We start from the raw sequence: 18,041 nt of genomic DNA on the forward strand, positions 1-18,041 counted from the left end.
AATGCAAGAGAGGCAGATTGCTCCCTCGATATGAATTGGATTTGTTCATTGTCACGTGCACCGAGGTACAGAGAAAATTATTATTCTGCGAGCAGCTCAAACAGGTTATTTTATACATGAAAAGAAGGTAATCTAAAAAGAAAATACATAATAGGGCAACACAAGGTACACAATGTAAATACGTAGACAAAGGCATTGAGTGAAGCATTTTGGAGTGTAGTATTAATCAGGTCAGTCCAGAAGAGGGTCATTTAGGACTCTGGTAAAAGCGGGGAAGAAGCTGTTTCCAATCTGATCGTCCGTGTTCTCAGACTTTTACATCTCCTGCCCGATGGAAGCAGTTGAAAGAGTGAGTAAGCTTGGTGGGAGGGGCCTTTGATTGTGCTGCCCGCTTTCCCAAGGCAGTGGGAGGTGTGGATTGAGTCAATGGATGGGAGGCAGGTTTGTGTGATGGACTAGTCTGTGTTCACTACTCTCTGAAGTTTGTTGTGGTCTTGGGCCGAGCAGTTGCCATACCAGGCTGTGATGCAGCCAGATAGGATGCTTTCTATGGTGCAGCTGGAAAAGTTGGTCAGAGTCAGTGTGGACATGCCAAATTTCCTTAGTTTCCTGAAGAAGTAGAGGCGCTGTTGTGCTTTCTTGGTGGTAGCGTTGATGTGCGTGGACCAGGACAGATTTTTGGTGATGGAAACCCTGTGCCCCAGTGCAGGAGAGGCTGGTTGTTGGGCAGTGTGAGCTGAACATACATGGCTGGATAAAAACTAAGGCAGATGGTAAGACCCTTGGAGTGAAAACAGGTCTGGAACGAGTGGGTCAGAGAACCTGGGGAGTTGCATTTTGCATGAATCATGAATGTGAGCCAGTCACAATTATGAACAGTAAACAAACCTATCACTGATTTGATGAGATGATATACCGTGTCCCATGTGTCGTAAATACTGTACATACTGTAGATCAGCCTGCTTGCTGCCCATGTCTCAGTGATATCAGAATAATGTGCTTCTGTATTAAATAAAGTATCCAAACCTCTCATTGTGCTTCATGCCCAGCATCTTGCCTAACTGTGGATCTTCTGTTTTGCTGACTGGGAAATAGAATCTTCCTGTTAACTAATTGCCCTATGGCGGCTGTATTACCCAGAATCCCACGGGCTGCAGAAAGTCCCCTATCAGTGAGTGTACGAGGCCAGTGCGCTGGTGCAGTGTGGGTGTGTGTTCTGAGCATGCTCAGTATCAGTCATGGTGAGAGAGTGAGGAGGAGCTGGGTTGAACACAACAGTGAGCTGTACCCCTGTGAGAAGGGCATCTCCCAGTCTCTGTTTGACTCTCCTCCAGCTTCCTGTCATGGTTGAGTTGGACAAGAAACTCTCATCATTTGAGCTGGAAAAGGCCATTGATTGCTGAGCAAGCAGAAAGGCACCCGGCAAGGATGGAATTCCAGCTGAACTGCTCACACACAGAAAATCCCATCGACTGTCACACCTTCCTGCCCTCCCCTTTTGGACTGTGAGACTGGTCCATGGAACATGTGTGATGCAATAAAAACAGCAGTGACAGAGGAGACAGCATCAACTACAGGGACATCTCACTCCTTAGAGTCAGGGGAAGACCTTCACTTGGGTGATGTTTAAAAGATTCATCTACTTGCAGACTGAGTTTATCCAGAAGCACAGTGCGGTTTCTGTGCTGACAGATCTACAGTGAACATGATCTCTCCACACACCAGCTACAAGGGAAGAGAACAATTGGGATTTGGATCTAATGTGTTCAGTGCTGAGAAAGTGAAATGTTCTAATTACTGAGTGAAAGTAAACCTTTCAGTGTGAATCACAATTTACTGGGACAATTGGAAAAGGCACCAAAATGTTTCAATCTCTGAAGATAAACTTCAGCCTTGAAGTTATGTTTCGGAGCTCACAAGCTGTGGGAAGCTTTGTGAATGTTTCCTCTTCCCTTTTGTAAACAAGCAGAGAAGTTAACCCTTTCCCTGACAGCAGGGCAACAATTTGAAATAAAGACTTTGACTTTTAAAGATTTGGCTTCATCCCATTTGTTGGGGTCATATTTCCAGCCGTGGGAATCATTGTGCGCGGGATGGAGATTTGGCGGAACATTTTTTAAATATAATACTAATCTTTATTGTCACAAGTGATCTTACATTAACACTGCAATGAAGTTACAGTGAAAAGCCCCTAGTCAGCACATTCCGGAGCCGGTTCAGGAACACAGAGGGAGAATTCAGAATTGTCATGTGAGAGTACCTTTAAGAACTGGGTGTATATCAAATAGCTGCAGGGAAGACAGACAGCCCAGCTCCACCCACACTCTGATATCACTGCAGCTATCTGAGTTTGCACATTCTCCGCGTCTCTGTGTGGGTTCCCTCCGGGTCCTCCAGTTTTCTCCCACCGTCCAAAGATGTGCCGGTTTGGTGGATTGCCGATGCTAAATTGCCCCTTAGTTACCAACGGTGAAGTGGGGTTACGGGGAAATGTCAGTGGAACTGCGCCTTGGTGGGGTGGCTCTTTTATCGGGTTTGTGTGTGCAATTTTGATGGGCTGAATGGCCTCCTTCTGCACTGCAGGGATTCTATGATGCTGTTGAATTAATCTCGCATTTTCTGTTTTTACTCTATGTGACATAACTTTTTAATCCACTCATTATATTTATTGAACCACTGTACCATCAACTACCAGGAGCAGTGTGTTGATGTTTCAGCTATTCCAGCCTTGGGTGACTGTGTGGAGTTTGCACAATCTCCCCGTGTCTGTGTGGGTTCCCATCGGGTGCTCCAATTTTCTCCCACTGTCCAAAGATGTGCAAGTTAGGTGGATTGACCACGCTAAATTGCCCCTTTATAATATAATCTTTATTTTCACAAGTCGGCTTAACACTGCAATGAAGTTACTATGAAAAGCCTCCAGTCGCCACATTCCGGCACCTGTTCGGACACAGTGGGAGAATTCAGAATGTTCAAATTACCTAACAGCACGTCTTTCCGGACTTGTGGGAGGAAACCGGAGCACCCAGAGGAAAGCCACGTAGACGCAGGGAGAATGTGCAGACCCCACACAAACAGTGACCCAAGCTGGGAATTGAACCTGGGACCCGTGAAGCAATAGTGCTAACCAATGTGCAACCAAAAATGTTTAGGTGGAGTTACTGGGTTACAGGGATACGGTGGAGGCATGGGCTTAAGTAGGGTCTCTTTCCAACGGCCGGTGCAGGCTCCAATGCCGAATGTATTCCTTCTGCACTGTAAATTCTATGATTCTGTAGGATTTTCTCTCTGTCTCCTCCAATGGGTCTGTCTGGTGGTATTTCCTTGACGTCAGCAATGTTGCTTCACTGTGCTAACCACTGATTGTCTCTTGTATTTCACAACTGTGACAGGGCATGGACCTGATTGAAAGGATTCAAACATGGGAGTTCTGGGAAAGGTGGGCAAGGATTTGGGAGGTGACAACAAGTTCAAAGAGTTTGGAGAGGAGCGGGAGGTTGAAGATGGGGCAGTAATTTGTAAGGATGGCAGGGTCAATGGCTTGTTTTATTGAGGGGGTGATGATGGCAGATTTGAAAAACAGAGGGACAGTACCTGAAGAGAGAAATGTTGACAATATCCATGGACACGGGGTAGTTGGCTGATCAGTAGCTCAGTGGGAATAGGGTCGATGGAGCAGGAGCTGGGTCTCATGGACAAGATGAGCTCTGAAAGGGCAGGAGGGGAGATGGGAGAGAAACTAGAGAAAGATGTGGGTTCAGGGCTCGGGCAAGGATGAAATTTAGAGACAGTTTGGTCCAGTGGGCTCGTGGAAGGGAGGGAAGCAGCAGAGGCAGCTGATCGGATTTACTCAATCTCAGTCACAAGAAGCTCCACAAGCTCCTCACACGTCTTGTTGGAGGCAAGGATGGAAGAGACGGGGAGAGCGAGTACTTCAAAATTAACTAACTTGTGTCAGAGATATTAGAAAGTTTCAACACACTGCGTATTTCACACAAATCTAATTTATTTGACTTTTAGCCAGAAATATTAGCCCCTGTAAATGGGCTGGAGTTTGTTATCAGCAGAAAGAGACCGAAATGAACATGGTTCAGTCCTGAATGTGAGGAACAGGAAAACCCAATCGCAGTCGTTACTTGTGGCCTCGCTGGTGTCTCAGTAGGTGGCATGAAGTGGTGAATCCCTTTCCACACTTGGAGCAGGTGAATGGCCTCTCCCCAGTATGGGTTCGCTGATGTACAGTGAGCTGAGATGATTGTGTGAACCCATTCCCGCAGTGAGAGCACCTAAACGGTCTCTCGTCAGTGTGAACACGTTGATGGCGTGTCAGATTTCCAGACGTTTTATAGCTATTCCCGCAGTCTGGACATTGAAACGGTCTCTCATCAGTGTGAACTCGCTGGTGACTCAGCAGGTCGGATGAAATAGTAAATCCCTTCCCACACTCTGAGCAAGTGAATGGTCTCTCCCTGGAGTGATCATGCTGGTGCTTCTGCAGGGTGGATAAATCACTGAATCCCTTCCCACATTCTGAGCAAGTGAATGGCCTCTCCCCGATGTGAATTCGCTGGTGTCTCAGCAGGTGGGATGAACGAGTGAATTCCTTCCCACACTCTGAGCAGGTGAAGGGTCTCTCCCCAGTGTGAATTCGCTGATGTGTGGATAGAGTGGATGACTGAGTGAATCTCTTCCCACACGTGGAGCAGGCGAACGGTCTCTCCCCAGTGTGAATTCGCTGGTGATTTTGCAGAGCTGACGAATCAATGAATCCCTTCCCACACTTGGAGCAGGTGAATGGTCTCTCCCCAGTGTGACTACGTCGATGAATTTCTAGTTTGGATGGGGAAGGGAATCCTTTCCCACAGTCCACACATTTCCGCAGTTTCTCCTCAGTGTGACTGCATTTGTGGCCTGTGAGGCCTGATGATAGAGCGAATCCTCGTCCACACACACAAATCAAGTACGGTTTCTCCCCACTGTCGATGATGCTTGTTCCTTCCATGTTCAAAATCCGCTGATATTCAGGATATGATAAATTGAGGACTCTGTCAGATCCTGATGTGATGCTTGATTTGAGTTTCCGGACTTTGAAGCTTCCCTTTTGACACCCTGTGAAACTGATTGTAAACAGAAAATAGGGAGTGAGAGAGAACCCACGAAAACACAAAGGCAGGTTTGTGAAATTGAGCTGAATGAATCTGGTCATTTGTGGGGCTGGCACTGGGAAAAAGTGACAATGAAAATGGCTGGATTGTTATAAAACCTGATTGGTCCCTTTGGGAAGAGAGAAAGGGATTTTTAATATCTACAAGTCATATTAAGCTAGTAGTTGACAAAGCATATTGGACCTGGAGCTTCATAAATTGAAATATTGATGCTGAAATTATGCTTCTAGTGACAAAGTGGTTAGCACTGCTGCCTCACAGCTCCATGGTCCCGGGTTCAATTCGAGTCTCAGTGACTATGTCTGGAGTTTGCAATTTCTCCCCATGTCTGCGCGGGTTTCATCCAGTTTCCTCCCACAGTCCTAAGATGTGAAGGTTAGGTGGATTGGCCAAGCTAAATTGCCCCTAAGAGTCCGAAGGTTAGTTGGGGTCACTGGGTTCCAGGGACAAGGCAGAGGCGTGGGCTTAAGTTGAAGGAGGGTTCTCTTTGCAAGGGCCAGTGCAGACCTGATGGGCTGAAATGCCTCCCTCTGCACTGTAAATTCTATGATTCTGCACTGCAGGAATTCTATGAAGCTCGGGTCACCACACTTCAGGAAGGATGTGAAGTGGACAGCACGTTGGTGCAGAACGTTAGCCCTGCTGCCTCACGGCGCCGAGGTCCCAGGTTCGATCTCAGCTCCGGGTCACTGTCCGTGTGGAGTTTGCACATTCTCCCCGTGTTTGCGTGGATTTCGCACCCACAACCCAAAGTGCAGGCTAGGTGGATTGGCCACGCTAAATTGTCCCTTACTTGGAAAAAAATGAATTGGATACTCTAAATTTTAAAAAAAGGATGTGAAGGTTCTTGCAGAAGGTGCAGAGAAGATTTACCAGAATGGTTCCAGCAAAGGAGGTTGAGGGGAGATTTGATTCAGGGACATAAGATTATGCCAGATTTTGATCAGGTGGACAAAGGAACTCTGTTTCCATTCACTGGTCGTACAAGCAGTCGGGGCACAGATTTAAATTTTTGGGTAAAACCTGGATTGAACAATACAAGATCCTCAGGGGTCTTGACAGGGTGGATGTGGAGAGGATGTTTCCTCTTGTGGGAGAATCTGGAAAAAGGGGGTCACTGTTGCAAAATAAGGGGTCAGCCATTTCAGATGGAGATAAGGACTTTTTATTCTCTTGAGGGTTGTAAGACTTTGGAACTCACGTCCTTAAAAGGCAGTGGATGCAGAGTCCTTGAATATTTTTAACGCAAAGCTGGATAGATTCTGGATGAGCAAGGGGGTGAAAGGTCATCGGGGTAGGCAGGAATGTGGTATTGAAGTTAGAATGAGATCAGCCGCAATCTTATTGAATGCTGAGCAGGCTCGAGGGGCCGAGTGGCCTGTTCCTAGTTTGTATGTAAAAGGTACAGGAGATATGATGTGATATGAGATATGTTTTTACACAGCGAGCGGCAATGGCCTGAAACTTGCTGCCTATCAGGGAGTTTGAAAATAGACACAATGAATGATTTGATTTCAAAAGGAAATTGGATTTGAGGGAAATAAACCTGCGAGGATACAGGGATTGAGCAGGAGAATGGGACCGACTGGATTGCTCCAGAGAGCTAGCATGGACTCAATGGGCCGAATGGCCTTCTCTGTGCCATCATGTCTCTGATTCTTTTCTGTAATCTAGTTTTGTAATTTAACCCCGGGGGGTTCAGATATCACTCAGGTAAATCTGTGCTACACTCCCTCCGAGGCCATTCTATCCTTCCTCAGGTTTGTTGCCTGGAACTGAACACAGTTCTCCAGGTTTGGTCTAACCAGGGTTTGTGAATCTCGGGGCTTTTACAGTCACACTGAGACCTGAAATCTTCCCTCACAGACAGAACAGACAAACCTTTTACCTTCCACACCCAGATGCTGCTGATATTCAGGTTCCGATGAACCGAGTGACTCTGTCAGATCGCGATGTGACGTTTGGTTTGCGTTTCCCGTCTGTTAAACCTCCACTTCCAGTATCCTGTAAATTTACAGAAACTTCAGTCAGTTTAGGATAGAAATTCACAACATTCTCTCCTCACCAACTTTGAGTAAATGTATTCCTGGAGGTTTGATCACATGACCTGCCCCCATCCTCCAGCCATTAATCGGCCAACACATCCATCCTTGTGACACACTGCCTTCCTCGGCCAATTGGGAAGCAAAATGACTCATTACCTTACAGGACAGTGATTGACTGTCAGCCAAACATCCTTTATTCCATTTTCAATATTCAGCATGTGGCGCAATGGTTAGCACTGCCGTCTCACAGCACCAAGGTCACAGGTTCGATCCCGGCTCTGGGTCACTGTTCGTGTGGAGTTTGCACATTCTCCCCGTGTTTGCGTGGGTTTCACCCCCACAACCCAAAGATGAGAAGGTTAGGTGGATTGGACACGCTAAATTGTCCGTTAATTGGAAAAAATGAATTGGGCACTCTAAATTTATTTTGAAAAAGGACAGTGATTGACAGTCAGGCAAACAACCTTCATCCCATTTTCAATATTTTTATATCCGCTGAAGAGAAATGTTCAAAAATCTTTTTTACTGTCAAAACGATTTTCCAGAGACCCAAAATTAATATTTTTACTGTGCTAATCATGTTCCAGAGTCACAAAAATATTTTTCACTATCCCAATGATTTTCTAGACACCCAGGTATGAATCTCGCCACGGTAGAAGGTAAAATTTGAATTCATTGAAAGTCTACTGATGACCATGAAACCATCGTCAATTGTTGCAAAGACCCATCTGGTTCACTTGTGTCCTTCAGTGAAGGAAATCTTCTATCCTTACCTGGTCTGGCCCACATGTGACTCCAAATCCACAGTCAGCTGGTTGACCCTTAAAATGCTCTCTGAGATACACTCAGTTCATGGGTGATTAGGGCTGGGCAGTGAATGCTGGCCCAGCCAGCGACACCCACATCCCGGGAATGAATAGAAAAGAAAATCTGCCATCCTTACCTGGCCTGGCCGACACGATTCCAAACCACAGCAATGTGGTTGACTCTTTAAATGCCCTCCGAGATGGCCGAGCCAGCCACTCGGTTTGAGGGAAATTAGGGATGGGCAATAAATGTTGGCCCAGCCAGTGACTCCCACAAATGAAAATAAAATAAAATCGTGGAGACTCCAGTCAGTCAATCCGGGAGAGTTGGCATTTGGTCCAGGTTCGCAGTGCATGATAATAATCACGTGTTGTCACAAGTAGGCTTCGTTGAAGTTACTGTGAAAAGCCCCTGGTCGCCACATTCCGGCGCCTGTTCGGGGAGGTTGGTACGGGAATTGAACCCGCGCTGCTGGTCTTGTTCTGCATTACAAGCCAGCTGTCTTAGCTCACTATGCTAAACCAGCCCCTTCCCTGCGGCACATTGTCCTCTGTAAAGATGGTGGCCGGTAACCCGGGCCTGTCACCACTGAGCTTTCACTCTATTCGGTGCTGTTGAAGACAGGACTGTTAACATTTTACTCGGGAGTTGAAGCCTCCACGGGGTATTTATGAAGCCTCCCGGCTCACTCCACAGCTTCTATTGCTCCCCGGCCACCCACCGGCTCCAATCCTGAAAGTTGATCGACAGTTTCTTTCCCGCTCCTTGCATCGTCAGCGACAATCTGAACTGCACATGCACTGGTCACAGCCCGAACGGCGCATGCTCCAGTCACAGCCGGACTCTGCGCATGTGCGAGAAGCTTCTGTCATGTGGATAGAACACATTCTCAGCTGATACACATGTTGGGTAATAAACCCGCCATTGAAATGGATATTTTTGATATAAATTATGCTTTGCGAACTGATTACAATGAGTAACATTGGGCCAAGGTAACACCCACATCCCAAGAACAAATATTGGAAAGTTGGCAGTTAGAAAGGCAAATGCAATGTTCGCATTCATTTCAAGAGAGCTACAATACAAGGTGAATGGGGATGAGAAACATATCAGCCATGATCGAATGTCAGAGCAAACTCAAACACTCAATGGGCTGAATGGCCTAATTCTGCTTCTCTATCTTTTCTTTTAATGAGGGGATCTCACAGAAACATTTGTAAAACAATTGTTGGAATCCATCCCAGACCTGGATCCAGATCAATTGATTCTTGGAGGTGACTTCAATTGTGTTCTAGATCCTAAATGGACTGGTCCAAGCTGATTCAACCACAACAAAAACATGAAAAAGGAATGAAACCAGACGGACCACCCGGCATCGGCCCAGGCACCAGAAACAACAACGGCAAACCCAGCAAAAGATTTTTAGAAACTGTTCCCATCAGTAGATTGTAAAAGGATTACGGGACACAGATTTAACATTGTGAACAAGATCTACAGGGGAGATAGGAGGTAGACATTTTATACAGTGAGTGATAATGATATGGAACGCAATGCTTACACACAAAGGTCGATAATCTCCAGGTCCTGATAACTCGAACAGTGGTGTCAGAATTTGATGTGAGGATTGGTTGTGAGTTTCCTGTCTGCGAATCCCTTTCTAAGCCCCTGTGAAAGAAGTTTACAAAGGCATCACTGTCAGTCCAGAAATAATATTCAGGAAAGATAAATATTTCTCCTGGTTTGAATTTGCTGTGTGTAAATCCTCACCTCCTAATCCCCTGTAAAAGGAGATTCCAAAATTAATCATTGTCAGTCCAGGATAGAAATTCACTACATTCTCTCTTACTGCTTATGGGTCCAGGATGACCGCTCATGGGTCCAGGATGACCGCTCATGCCCTCCACTGCACACTGACCCTCGTTGTCATCAGCAGTCCCCTGATTTGAGGGTGACGTCTCCTCAGGGTTGAGTTTCTGCCCTGGGTCTTCATGTGATTGAACAGAGCCGCAGAGCTTTGGACACATGGGACAGAATGTCTAAGACAGTGAAATCCGGAGACCAGGATTGGCTTCCTTTTCTTTCCATCTCTGCCACAGCTTTGCGTCATGAATAAGACATTGGGACTCAAAGACTAATCCAGTTTGATGGACGAGTTGTCTCCATTCTGAACAATGGGGAACAAGCCCCTCCCACTCATTGAAACATCGCCCCGACAAAGATGACAACTGCGCATGCGCCCTGATGCACATCCAATAAAGATGGCGGCCGTTCACCCGAGCCGAATATGAAGAGCTGCAGCTCCGCTCGGTACAAAGGGGTCCCGGAAACTCTTTTCCGAGGATTGCAGCTTACAACAGCTGTTCACAACGTTTCCGCCCACCCCCGCAATCTCTCGCTCCCTCCATACTGTTAAACGTCTGTTACTCATTTCTGATCTGAAGACACAGTACTTCTTCTTTGCCATTACTCACTGCGCATGCTTCAATCACAGTGGGCCCCGCCCCTCATTCACTCCGATTGGTTGGAGGACTACCCGCTCCCCGTCGGTCCTCCAGTCCCACCCTATATCTTCCTATTGGTCCGGAGCAGCCGTCAATCATCCGGGCATTGTGACGGTTCCAGATGGTGAGAGCGGCCACAGGCTCAGGCTGACTCGCTGATTGTCCAATAATAACAGTGAGAGTCTCAGTGGGACAATCAGACAATAATAGTGGAGATGGGGCCCAGAGGGGAAATAGCAAAGGATTCACTCACTCCGAGAGTAACAAACACAGTGTCTGTTCCAATAAGAGTTAGGCTGCAGTGTGTGAGTGAACACATAGAACACAGAACAGGCCCTTCGGCCCTCGATGTTGTGCCGAGCAATGATCACCCTACTCAACCCCACATATCCACCCTATACCCGTAACCCAACCGTACTTTTTTAAGGACACTACGGGCAATTTATCATGGCCAATCCACCTAACCCGCACATCTTTGGACTGTGGGAGGAAACCGGAGCACCCGGAGGAAACCCACGCACACACTGGGAGGACGTGCAGACTCCGCACAGACAGTGACCCAGCCGGGAACCGAACCTGGGACCCTGGAGCTGTGAAACATTTATGCTAACCACCATGCTACCGTGCTGGCCACATCTTTGGATCCAGTGTAGAATCATAAAATCCCTACAGTGCTGAAGGAGGCCATTTGGTCCATCGAGTCAGCACCGACCCTCTGAAAGATCACCCTACCGTGGCCAATCCCCCACCCTAACCCCTTAACCCCACCAAGGGAGAATTTAGCACAGCCAATCTACCTAACCTGCACATCTTTGGACTGTGGGAGGAAATCTTCGCAGCTACGGGAAGAATGTGTAAACTCCACACAGACAGTGACCCAAGGTCGGAATCGAACCCAGGTACCTGGAGCGTGAGGCAACAGTGCTAACTACCGAACCACCCCCGTAACTCTGTCATGATTAGACAATAACCTGCCTGTTCTTCCAATTCTGGTGTATGTTACTCTGTCACTGTTATCATTAGATAATAATAGGAGGGCAAAATAAATGCAAGGTAGCAATGATATTTTGAAGTTTCTGTGTTACAATGAGTGTCACTGGGAGGTGTGCGATAAAATAGGAATGGAGACATCATGACAAAGGGTGGCACGGCGGCAGTGGTTAGCACTGCTGCCTCACGGTGCTGAGGACCCAGGTTCGATCCTGGCACCGGATCACTGCCGTGTGGAGTTTGCACGTTCTCCCCGTGACTCCGTGGGTCCCACCCCACAACCCAAAGATGTGCAGGGTAGGTGGATTGGCCAGTCTTGAGGTCCACCAAAAAAATAGAACAAAGGAAACAAACTTAGGGACAAAGCAAAAAGGGCCGCTCCAGTTAGGGGCACTGCCCGAACGTAACAAAGATCAGCAGAAACTTAAAAACATCTAATGGGAGTGTATTTAAAGGGGTCAATAAAGCACCCCAACCCCTGCGGTGCCCACCGGGCATGGAAGGCTTTGATGGTGCCCATGGACACTGCATGCTCCCTTTCTAGGGAAACCCAGCTGCGAATGTAGCCGTGGAAAAGGGGCAAACAATCTGGTCGGATGACCCCCTCGGTCGCCCACTGCCTGGAGCTATAAATGACGCACTTCGCCAGGCCTAGAGCAGGTTCACAAGGAGGTAAGTGGAGCTGGTTCTCGAGGTCTTCGGCCCAAGTAGGATTCAGCAAAAACAGTCTGTGCTGCCACCCTGGAACGACCACCCAATGGAATCCAGCTCCTCCCTGATGATGGGGAGGGGGCTCAGCAAACACACTGTCCACTTGATCCCCCTGCCCCGGAACAAGCACACTGGATAGAATAAGGAAGGTTTTGTCCTTGCTGAAGGCAGATGTTATCAGTTGGGAAGACTGCAAACAAGCAGTCCAAAGGGCTTTACACCCACCTTGTTTTTGTCCTTCTCTCCCCTCTCCATCCTTCTCTCACCTCTCCTTCCTCCAGGCAGCTCAGCAGCAACCAGCACTGGAAACAGGCAGCAAACTCAGCAGCAGCAGCAACAGAAAAAGAGAGAGCAGCAACAGCAGCAGCCACTCTCCACTACAGCAACAACCTCACAACAGTCTACACTGGGAGTGCCAGCTTCGGATTGGCCATGCTAAATTGCCCCTTAATTGGAAACAAATAATTGGGTACTCTAAATTTATAATTAATAATAATAATCTTCACCTCTGTCACAATTTTGGTGTTTTCAAGTTTATAATCTCCTGCTGCAACCTTTGGCTGGAAAGATATCAGAAGCTTTGGAAGCACCTGTAAAAGGAAATTACAATGGTCAGAAATGTTAGTCAAGGTTAGAAATTAAGATCAGACAAACATTTATTTTGGTTTGAGTTTGCTGGGTGTAAATCCTCCCCTTCTAACCCCCGGTAGAAGGAGTTTCCAAAATCCATCACTCTTTGAGTAGAGGATAGAAGTTCCAAACGTTCTCTCCCCTTGTTGCCAGTCCCAGGATAGCTTTTTAAGTACCCAATTCATTTTTTACAATTAAGCGGCAATTTAGTTTGGCCAATCTACCTACCCTGCACATCTTTGGCTTGTGGGGGTGAAACCCACGCAAACACGGGGAGAATGTGCAAACTCCACACTGACAGTGACCCAGAGCCGGGATCGAACCTGGGACCTCGGTGCGTGAGACAGCAGTGCTAATGTCCCAGAATTAATTAATACGGGTTTTACTTGCTTTGGAGGCAGTTCAGTGAAGTTTCACTAGTCTGATTCCTGGGGTGGGAGAGTTTGTTTTATGGAGGAAGATTGAGCCTGTTTGGTCTGTACCCGATGCAGTTTAGAAGAATGAGAGGTGATCTTCTTGAAACATCTAAGATTCCGAGGGGTTTTGATGAAAGAATACTTTCCCACATGGGGATTCAAGAACTAAGGGGACAGTTTAAAGATAAGAGTTCTCCAATTTGACACTGAGATAAGGAGAAATGTCTTCCCTCAGAGGGTCATCAGTCTGAGGATAAAAACAAATTGCTGCAGATGCTGGAATGTGAAACAAAAACAGAAAATACAATCTTAGCGGGTCTGGCAGTATCTGTGGAGAGAAAAGGGAGCTAACGTTTTGAGTCAGGATGACTTTGTCAAAGCTGAGTTTGTGGAATTCTCTTTCCCAGAGAGCAGGGACGCTGGGTCACTGAATAAACTCAAAGCTAAGTTCGTCTTTTTTTTATCTACTGGGGAGTCAAAGGTTTCTGGGGAAGGCAGGAAAATGTAATTAAGGGCACATTCGGATCAGCCATGCCTTTATTGAATGGCAGTGCCGGGTTAATAAGCTGAATGGCCTTTTCCTGCTAATTCTGATGTTATTATTCTTCTGTTCTTCGGATTGCCACACATGGAAGTAGCACCTCCCTCTCTGGAGGGACCTGTCAATCATCCAGACAATGATTTTCTCTCCTGGTCACCGAGATCCTGAAGCACCGCCTCTGTTACGTCATCAAGATGGCCCCTCAGCCGCTCCGCTAAACAAAGATGGCGGCCGTGGAACTGGGCCTGGCACCAAATAAAAGCTCCGCAGCTGCAAACGCGGGATTTGCAGGGTCTTAAACCGGCCTTGTGACCAGAAGGGGGTGTTTATGAAGCCTTCACTCCCTCCCACCCCGACTCCCGGCTCCATTCCTCCCTCCGCCTCACCGACTCTCACCGCCCCAAACAACCGCTCCCGCACTCGCAGACCTCTGAGCAAAGTGACACTGCGCATGTTCCAGATACAGCCCAGCATTGCGTCTACGCATTGGGCTCCTGTGCAGTGAATAGGGCACATTCACAGCCGCATGGAGTGATGGGTAATAGCCGCACCATTGAAATTGTAAACAGTAAATACAAAATAATTTGGTTACCGATGGATCAAAATAATCTCGCAAATGATTGTCGATGGGTATTCTGCTATTCTCCATTTCTCAAAACGATTGAATGCTGCTCTCCCGTGGAACAATTCAGACCCCAATGGGTCCTTCCTCTCTCTTCCCCAGAAGACGCAAACTCTTTCTGAGTTCCATCGCAGAATCAGTAATTCCTCCATCTTCTCTTTTGCTCGTGATACTGAATGTTCAGTGTTTTCTAAAATGATCCAGCACAGATGGAAGTCACTCGGCACATCATTTCTGCATGGACTCTGGACAAGAGCTACCACTTTTCCTGGTTAAATTCCATTTGCCACTGTACTGCCCATATGACCAGCCCATCTGTATCATCCCGTAATTTAAGGCTTTTGTCCTCGCTAGTTACCACACCAATGATTTTCCATCTGCAAACTTACCGATCATATCTTCACATATTTCAAGTCCTCGATTTTATATATAATTACTGTTGGTGGCTGAGGATGCACCAGGATCTCCATCAGCACCTGGACCTGTGTTTCTTTCATGTGAGACAATCGAAGCTTTAATAACTCTGGAGAAACAATGCTGGAAAAGTTGATGTTCTGGTCAATGAAAAATGAAAATGAAATGAAATGGTCAAGGCTAATAACTGGGTGCTGCCTTCTCTGTCTCTGAATTTACTCCACTCCTGTTCACTCCCCTCTTATGTAATAAGCAGTGGCCATAATGACTGGCAAGAGTATGCTGCCAATCAGTCACTATCGTGACAGCGTGCCAATCAAACTGCATCATTAGGATGGCATGGTAGCACAGTGGTTAGTACTGTTGCTTCACAGCGCCAGGGTCCCAGGTTCGATTCCTGCTTGGGTTGCTGTCTGTGCAGAGTCTGCACATTCTCCCTGAAAGTCTTGCTTGTTAGGTAAATTCTGAATTCACCCGAGCAGGCGCCGGAGTATGGCGACTAGGGGATATTTACAGTAATTTCATTGCAGTGATAACGTAAGCCTACTTGTGACAATAATAACGATTATTATTATTATTACTTTTGATTTCCAACACCTCAATGATGAGGCAGAGAGTGGCAGAGAGGGATCTCTGTCAAAGATCTGTGGGTTGAGAAACACCTTCTCCAATCACAGATAGACCACAAGAGTGAGTAGATGTCATCCTTGAAATGAGGAGCAGCTGACAACCTAACAATAGAGGAGGAGCATGTCATGAAGGTGTGACAGTCAATGGGACTTTCTGTGTGTGAGCAGTTCAGCTGGAATTCCATCCTTGCCGGGTGCCTTTCTGCTTGCTCAACAATCAATCGCCTTTCCCAATTCAAGTGATGAGGATTCCTTGTCCAACTCAACCATGACAGGAAACTGGAGAGTAAAAGAGACTGGGAGGTGTCCATCTCACAGGAGTACAGCTCACAATTGTGTTCAACCCAAGAGGGGCATATTTACATTTGTTGGTGAGAATGTCACCATAATCCATAATCGGGGTGGCACGGTGGCACAGTGGTTCACACTGCTGCCTCATAACGCCGAGGTGTCTGGTTCGATCGTGGCTCCTGGTCACTGTCCATGTGGAGTGTTTGTGTGGGTTTCGCTCCTACATCCCAAAAATATTCAAGATAGGTGGATTGGGTATGCTAAATTGCCCATTAATTGGAAAAAATGAATTGGCTACTCTAAATTTAAAAAAACTAATAATCCATAATCAAAGACAGTTCAGATTCCTTGATAAAAGCAAATTACTGCGGATGCTGGAATCTGAAACCAAAAGAAATATGAAACCATCTTTGGTTTCAGATTCCTGGACATAGGCTGCTCCAGTATTTATTTGCACAGCATCTCCATCTTTTACACAATGGCCTTGGCAATGTTCAAGTCCCAAGTGATGCACTGTTTTAGCTCTTGGGTTTATGTTGGGCATCGGGTAGACTCTGCTTTTTGCTTCAATTACAGATGTTATCTCTGCTGAGTGGGTCTCAAACCAGTCTTTGTTGTGGTTTCCATCTTTACCAAATTTTGCTGCTGCTGTGTCAGAAATGATTCAACTCAGCAACTTCCAAACTTCATCAATAGTAATGTTGATTGATTAAGTTTCTATTCATGAATCTGTGAAATATTTTACAGTTTATTTCATGTTGATAATTTAATTTCATAATGGTGGTGTCACAGTGAAGAATGTGTAAGTCAGAAAGAATTGTCAGCAAGGATTAATCAGCATTTTCCACTTGGAGATCAGTAGAATGTTTCAGAAACTGAATTATTGATTTTTCACCAAAAACTATTTAGGATTAAAGTAAAAATTCATAACGCTATTGCAAGTGTGTTCCTGGGAAAGATCTTGAATAAAGAGGAAAGATGTTTTCAAAAAGAGACACTGCAGCCCCAAAATCAGTGACGAATCCAGAATATTAAACTGCAGCCAGTTATTGGGGTTGTTGACATCAGCAGAAATAAACCAAATATTGTAAGACTATCGATCCTGTATGTGATTAACAGCAGAAATAACAGCAGAATCCAGTCTCTTCAGTTACTCATGAAGCTGTTGATACAAAGAACAAAGAAAAGCACAGCACAGGAACAGGCCCTTCAGCCCCCCAAGCCCGTGCCGACCATGCTGCACGTCTAAACTAAAATCTTCTCCACTTTCTGGGTCCGTATCCCTCTAATCCCATCCTATTCAAGAGTGGTGACTTGAAAGAGGTCCACAAGATTATGAGGGGCATGGATAGAGTGGGATCAGCAGGCAGGGTGGAGGGGTCAGTCACCAGGGCGCATAGGTTTAAGGTCCCTGTGGCAAAATTTGGACGAGATGTGCAAGGCAGGTTCTTTTTACGCAGAGGGCGGTGAGTGCTTGGAACGCATTGCCAGGGGAGGTTATGGAAGGAGATACATGAACGGCGTTCAAAAGGCATCTTGACAAACACATGGATAAGATTGGTATAGGGATACGGCACAAGCTGAATGTTTTGGCAAAGGTTGGTATCATGACCGGTACAGGCTTGGAGGGCTGAAGGGCCTGTTCCTGTGCTGTATTGTTCTTTGTTCAAAGACCCTGTTCAATGTGGCAGAAACAGTTCCCGTGTTCGGAACGTGGATGACGTTTTAGCCGATGGTCTGACCTTTTGAATGATATGTAGTCACGCTGGAAGAAACCTTGGAAATCTGGGGATTGTGTATTAGATTTAATCAGAGCTGGAGATTCGTCGACATGTTCACATGGAGGAGCGACCGTTAATGTTCTCCGTGTGTGGGGGAAGTGATTCAGTCAGTTCACCAGCCTCACTTCATCATGGTCAATCTGTACTGGACTGTTACCAAGTGCAATGTATTTTTCCTGAGGTTTGGTGGCCAGTACAGAACACAGTTCATGCAGCAAGCAGGAATTTCTCTAATCTGCGATTTACAAGGGCACATTCTTGGTTCCCAGCAGTTACGTTTCTGAAGTAATTTCCTCATTTACCCTGAACTACCCTGCCTGTTAATTCTATTATTTCTGATAATTCCATTACTGTAGCTATAAACATCACACATTAGAATTTAATCTGTTCCATTATTCACTCTGGTTTAAGTTTATGTTGAGGTTAATAACAGACAAACTCTGTCCCCTCCCCGATCCGATTGGAGTTTCCAATGAGTTGATTCTGTGGAATGAAATG

At 46.3% G+C, this 18,041-nt stretch overlaps 1 long non-coding RNA gene across 2 annotated transcripts; it reads right to left on the minus strand.

Annotated features, from left to right (window-relative positions):
- Positions 1-9,642: 9,642 nt before the first annotated feature.
- Positions 9,643-14,776, minus strand: LOC119960551. Of its 2 annotated transcripts, none has more exons than XR_005459445.1 (3): positions 14,399-14,776; positions 12,726-12,809; positions 9,643-9,682 (listed from the first exon to the last, which is right to left on the minus strand). It is a non-coding gene; the product is annotated as an uncharacterized LOC119960551 (long non-coding RNA). The 2 variants fall into 2 exon arrangements; XR_005459444.1 differs by lacking the exon at positions 14,399-14,776 and adding an exon at positions 14,193-14,231.
- Between the last annotated feature and the right edge of the window lie 3,265 nt (positions 14,777-18,041).

The sequence above is a fragment of the Scyliorhinus canicula genome, unplaced genomic scaffold (assembly GCF_902713615.1).
Source record: "Scyliorhinus canicula unplaced genomic scaffold, sScyCan1.1, whole genome shotgun sequence".
NCBI lineage: Eukaryota > Metazoa > Chordata > Chondrichthyes > Carcharhiniformes > Scyliorhinidae > Scyliorhinus > Scyliorhinus canicula.